The sequence below is a fragment of the Myotis davidii genome, unplaced genomic scaffold (genome assembly GCF_000327345.1).
Source record: "Myotis davidii unplaced genomic scaffold, ASM32734v1 scaffold500, whole genome shotgun sequence".
Taxonomy (NCBI): domain Eukaryota; kingdom Metazoa; phylum Chordata; class Mammalia; order Chiroptera; family Vespertilionidae; genus Myotis; species Myotis davidii.
In genome coordinates, this window is record NW_006293949.1 from 330,254 (window position 1) to 336,511 (window position 6,258).

The window sequence follows — 6,258 nt, forward strand, 5'->3', positions numbered from 1 at the left end:
CTAGTTGTAGGACTTCCACTCAGCCAGCGTTCCTGTGGGTCTGGGTGATGTCCCTTCCGTCTTTTAGTTTCACTTTTGAAATGGTTGTTCGAGGCGGCAAACTCCGGCGTTAACCTATGCCGCCATCTTGGTTCCAACAACAGCTAATTTCTCACCAGAAATAATGGAGGCCAGAAGATAGTAAGATGACATATTAAAAGTGATGAAACAAAAAAGACTTTCAGCTAAAAAAAAACCTCATTCCCAGATGAACAAAAAATAAAGAAAATGTATTGCTGGCAGACAAGCTGTACAAGAAATACTAAAGGAGATTTTTAAGCTTAAGTGAAAGAACACTATGTAGTAACTCAAATCCACATGAAAAACTGATTGAATAGGTAAATATAAAAGACAACATAATTTTTTTTCTTTATAACTTCTTGTTTTTGATCATCTCCTTTTCACATCATTGGTGAAGAATGGATTCCCCATCCTAGGGTTATAAGGATGGCCAAACATCCAACATCCAACAGTGGACAGATGAGATGGACAGCAGTTTATCAGTCACATATACTCACAGCGCAGGAGAGGGCCATGTAGGGCCACAGGGGGTTGTATTTGGAAACATGGTGTACAAACAGGTTCTGAAGGAGTCAAACATAGTATCAAGAGGGAGAGGTTACCCTTGTTTCCCACTGAAGTATGTGATTGTTTGAATAACTCCATGGACTGGCATGGAACTGAGTCTTGCTACTCAGGGATAAGCAAGAACTGTGCCTGGTCTCCATGATAAGGAGAGTTTTTGGCTAAAGGAACATTGTCCATGGCAGCCGAATGAGGAGGGGAACTTGCTATTTAAGGGCCTTCTGATTTTACAAGCTATCAAGGCAGCATTTAATATTAATTTTAGGTCAGGTCACAACTGATCACTTGAACATTTTGACATCAATTTAAATCTTGGTTATGACTGAGATTTTAGGGAGTAGGAGAAGTGCCTTTCTAGGAAGAGAAGTAGGCATTTGACCAGAAGGAAAAGGGCTTCATGGCAAGGTGATCATCACAAAACCTTAACTTTAGAGGTGTCTCCCTTTGGGGTCAATAAAGGCATTTGAAGGACCTGTGTGGCATTGGTATAGGGAGTTTAAGTCCCCAGGGGCAAGAAATTTAGATTAATCAATGCCTGTGGTAATTGTGACACCCAGTGGGGGATCCATCTGCCACTTTGAAATTTAAATAAGAGTTCTCTGAGGAACTCAGTGTGTCTTTCAATTAAGCCAACTTCCCCAGGCCTATCAGAGAGGTGGAAGTTCCACTGAATATTTTCTTTAAGAGCCAGCATTGTGGATTCTGAGAAGTGAAATGAGTACTGTATTGTGGCCTTGGTACATGTAGAGACATACGTGACCTTAATTTATAATTATGAGATAAGAGATTCCCAAGATTTTGCAAGTATGTGCACATGGGATTATCTTTTTACCAAGGCATCCAATGTTAAAATGACTACCTGAAGTGTAGCCAATTCAATTTGCTGACTCTTGTTTGGTATCTTTTTCAGAGACATTCTGCTTAAGGGATGAAAAACAGCAACTGTCTACTGAACTCTATCAAGTATGAGGTGCAATACCATCTATAAAGTGTATGAACTCCCAGTGTTAGTCCCAAAGGGGTCCCTAGGTAGTCAACGGTCTGGGAGAGGATTGACCTCCTCCAGCTTCATGGAATTGGGCAAGTGACTGCAGATAGAGGAGATTACCTCTCCTGTAGGTGAGATCTACTAAAGAGCCCAGGTTTGGCTCCTTCTTGTGGCAGGATGTCTCAATAGCTGTGATGTGCTTGTGCGGTACTGCCTCCATGACACAAGGCATAATGGACAGCTGGGTATGGAAAGTCACATGCTAAAGGACTGTAAGAGCCTCGATGTTCAGACTTCAGTATGTGACCAGCAATTGCTTTCCTAATGGTATATGTATAGTGCAGGACTATGAAGGATAATTTTTTGCATCAGAAGGCCATAACCTATGGTCACTATAGATGGCCTAGAGATTGCAGGAGGCATGAAAGGAGGTTACTAAAGTGACAATGAAGAAGTCTTGAGGACACTAACAGGAATGGTTGCTGATTTCAATTTGGACAGATTCTGGAGTTGATTATTGGAGAAAAACCTATTCAAGGTGGATTAACTTGCAAGTAACAGCACCAGTGAAATTAAGTAGAACTTTTAAATGACAAATATGGTACCTCCAGAACTAAAAACAAAAACAAAAATCCTGAAAGATGTTGAACTTGTATTAACATTGTGAGTTTGGAAAGGTTCAATAGCTGTTTCTTGACAGTGTCAGAGATGGAACAGCCCTCAGTTTATCAAATAATTTTAAGAATGTAACAGAGGAGGTGAGACCTTGCACTATGTATGGAGCTATGTTCTATCCCCTTTCTGAGTCCCTGTGTAAATATTTATATGTCCTTAGTATGTGTAAAATAAAACTCCTTGGAGGAAGAGGTCATCAATGTAATGTCATATCTATGTTCCTAGTGAAAGGTGGATGCAGTCATGGACTGTATGTAATGACAAGATTGCTGAGGTACCCCAGAGGTAGCCTGGTAAAGGTGCCCTTTTGGCGGTAAAGCCAAATTGTACTCAAGAAGCTTTTGAAATAGACACTAAACAGAATATATTATCCAAATAGATAATAACAAAATATTTGTGAATTGCTGAGTGGATGAAATTAGTAATCCTAGTAATATTGGATATTGGATATGGAGGCCTTAATGGATGGGACCACAGCATTAAGCTTGCAGTTATTCACTGTGAGGCACAGTTTATTCTTGCTAGGCTTAAGAACACACCAAATTTGACTGTTCAATCAAGGAGCAGGGGGATAATCACCCCTTTAATGATTAGGTATTACAAGTTTTCATCCTTGAAGGTCCTGTTTTAAGTTACATTAGGCCATATTAAAACTTTAATATAGGAATCCATGGCATCTCATTTAGCCTAGTCAGTTTGTAAGTGCTAAATACTTTGTTTAACTTTAATTTATTACTCATTGGGTCAGAGTGTTAATGCCCACTAGAAGATATTTTATAGTAATGGTTGCTATAGGCATGGGAAATTTAGAGAAAATAATAATTCTGAAGGTTAAGGTGAGGCATATCTATTTGTCTTCTATTTTATATTCACTGAGTCCCTTAAGATTATAGAGGGTACCTTGTTTAAATTTAATGTGTCCCCAGGTATAACTGTAATTTGAGCTTCAATATTGATTAAGACCACGAAGATTTGCCAACTGGTGCATTTTAACAATGTTGAAATTCATTCAGAATCTATGTTGTAGCGATGCAAAAGTGCCCTTTTGTCCTTTTGCTGCAAAATTATTTTAGTAAATTTTGTATTTCAATTGTGTCAGTGTCGACTTTTGTTTCAATTTATGGCCATCTTTTTTCCTGCAACCTTGAGGATCAAGCTTTTTGTTGCCATGGAAGCATAAGAAGCATAGTGGCATAGCATAGCATTGGGTCCACAATCCTGCTATGGCCCCAGTCTTTTCCCAACAAGGGTTTCACCCCCTCCCTTTCCTCTCTTTACAAATTCCCTCATAATAATTTAGATTTCTAGTCACAGAAAGCCATTGCTTTCAATTTTTGTCATTGCCCAATTGCCTATTATGTGGACCTTCTGATGGTTATTGGAAAAGGAAGCTTGAAGTTCACAACCAGTAAAATCATTTCATCTATGTAGGGTCCAGATAGGGATCTATCAAGCCCCATGGTCACAAGATTAGCCCTTTGGTGAGCTGGTAAGCAGCAGCTCCAGGCAAAGCCTAGATACATTGGCTAGGAGTTATGCATGAAGAGAGTAATTAAGTATGAAATACTCCTTCCCATTTCTTTTAAATCATCAGTACCTGGGCCATGGGCCACTGTGGCTGTGCACAATATCTTTGGGGGTCAGGAGAGCATACATGACAGCAGCAAGGGAAGCCGCAGCACAGGAGAGAAGCAAGGATGCTACCCTTGCCTGAACAACAATGACTACTAGGCAACTTGGGTGCTATGCTTAATTCTCCCCAGGATGGTCATCTCCTTCCTTTCCACAAACCTCACAAAGAGGTGTCCCCGGGGCTGTCCTGGAAATGTACAATCACAAACAAGGTTTGTACGGCTGCCTAAGCTAGGCACAATGACCAGAGAGCTACAGCCCCACCCTTGGTAACTGAGATTCAAGTGTCAACTGGCTAAGATGCTGTGTGTACTGCCTCCACAGGCCAGAGCCTAAGAGACCACCACCTAAAAGCAGGCAAAACCCAATGGCATATCCTGATGTGATATAGTCAATTAGCAGCAATTTTTGGTTTAAGGATTAGAGCATTTAGAGTGGAAAGAGATGACAATACCTGGCAAAGACAACACAATGCCATGCAAGCCAAAGTGCAAGACCACTAGCAATTGGCAGTTCTGTCCCAGACAGCATTTGCCACATCATGGAACCAGTTAATTAGCCAGTAGCAATTAATTAATGCTGACCAGATGTCCTTGGTCATGGTTGGTTCATCCTGTTCATGATGCCAATTGTTCCTCTTCTTCACTCCATTGGTGAGAGAGAGATCTTGCCCTAGGGTTATGGGGACCACTGAACACCAAATACTGGATAAATGAGATTGACAGAACTTTTTAAAAAATATATATTTTATTGATTTTTTACAGAGAGGAAGGGAAAGGGATAGAGAGTTAGAAACATCGATGACAGAGAAACATCAACCAGCTGCCTCCTGCACACCTCCTGCTGGGAATGTGCCTGCAACCAAAGTACATGTCCTTGACCAGAATCGAACATGGGACCTTTCAGTCCACAGGGCGACGCTCCATCCACTGAGCCAAACCTGTTAGGGCTTAACTAGGTTTTTATACGTTAATATGTTCATTGCAATCCCCAGGGAAGCCACTAAAGAAAATGACTGATGTAGTCCCATTTGTTTATTTTCTCCTTAGTTTCCTTTGCCCTAGGAGATGTATCCATAAACATTGCTACGAGAGATGTCTGAGATTTTGCTGCCTATGGCTTCTTCTAGGATTTTTATGGTTTCACGACTTACATTATCCATTTTGACTTTATTCGTGTGTATAAGAGTAAAGTAGTAGTCTAGTTTCATTTTTTTGTCTGTATCTGTCCAATTTTCCCAACACCATTTATTGAAGAGACTGTCTTGACTCCACTGTATGCTCTTGTCTCCTTTGTCAAATATTAATTGAACATAATGGCTTGAGTTGATTTCTGGGGTCTGTTTTGTTCCATTGGTCTATATGCCTGTTCTTGTGCCAGTACCAGGCTTTGTTGATTACAGTGGCTTTGTAGCACAACTTGAAATTTGGTATTGTGATATAAAAAGCTTCTGCACAGCCTGGCCATCATGGCTAAATGGTTGAGCATTGACCTATGAACCAGGAAGTCAAGGCTCAATTCCATGTCAGGGCATATGCCTGGGTTTCGAGCTTGATCCCCAGTATGAGGGGTGGAGGAGGCAGCTGATCAATGACCCTTTCTCTCCTCGTTGATATTTCTATCTCTCTGTCCCTCTCCCTTCCTCTCTCTCGAAAATCAATAAAAGCATATTTTAAAAAATAGCAAACAATTCTATGTAACAGAGTGAAGTTTAAAAACTGAAAAACAAAAAAGCCACTTCTAGGAATATGTCCTAAGAATCCCAAAACAGCAATTAGAAAGAATGTATGCACCCCTATGTTCATAGCAGTACAATTTACAATAGCTAAGATCTGGAAACATTCCAAGTGCCCATCAGTAGATGAGTGGATAAAAAACTGTGGTATATTTATACCACGGAATAATATGCAGAAGACAAAAAGAATTTCTTACCCTTTGAGATGGCATGGAGGGACCTGGAGAGCATTATACTAAGTGAAATAAGTCAGTCAGAAAAAGGTAAGTATCACATGATCTCACTCATGTGTGGAATCTAAATAACAAAATAAATTGATGAATGGAGTGGATCCAGAGACATGGAAGCATGGAAGAGAGTGTGGAATCTCAGGGGGAAGGTGGGGGAGGGGGAGTGAGTGGGAGGAAATCAACCAAAAACCTTGTATGTATATATGCATAACCCATGAACACAGACAATAGGGTGCTGAAGGCCTGGGGTGGGGGGCAGGGACAGGTTGGAGATGGTCAATGGGGAAGAAAGGGGGACAAACGTAATACTTTCAACCATAAAGACTTACTTAAAAATAAAAAATAACTGAAAATATAGTAAAAAAAGAAAGAAA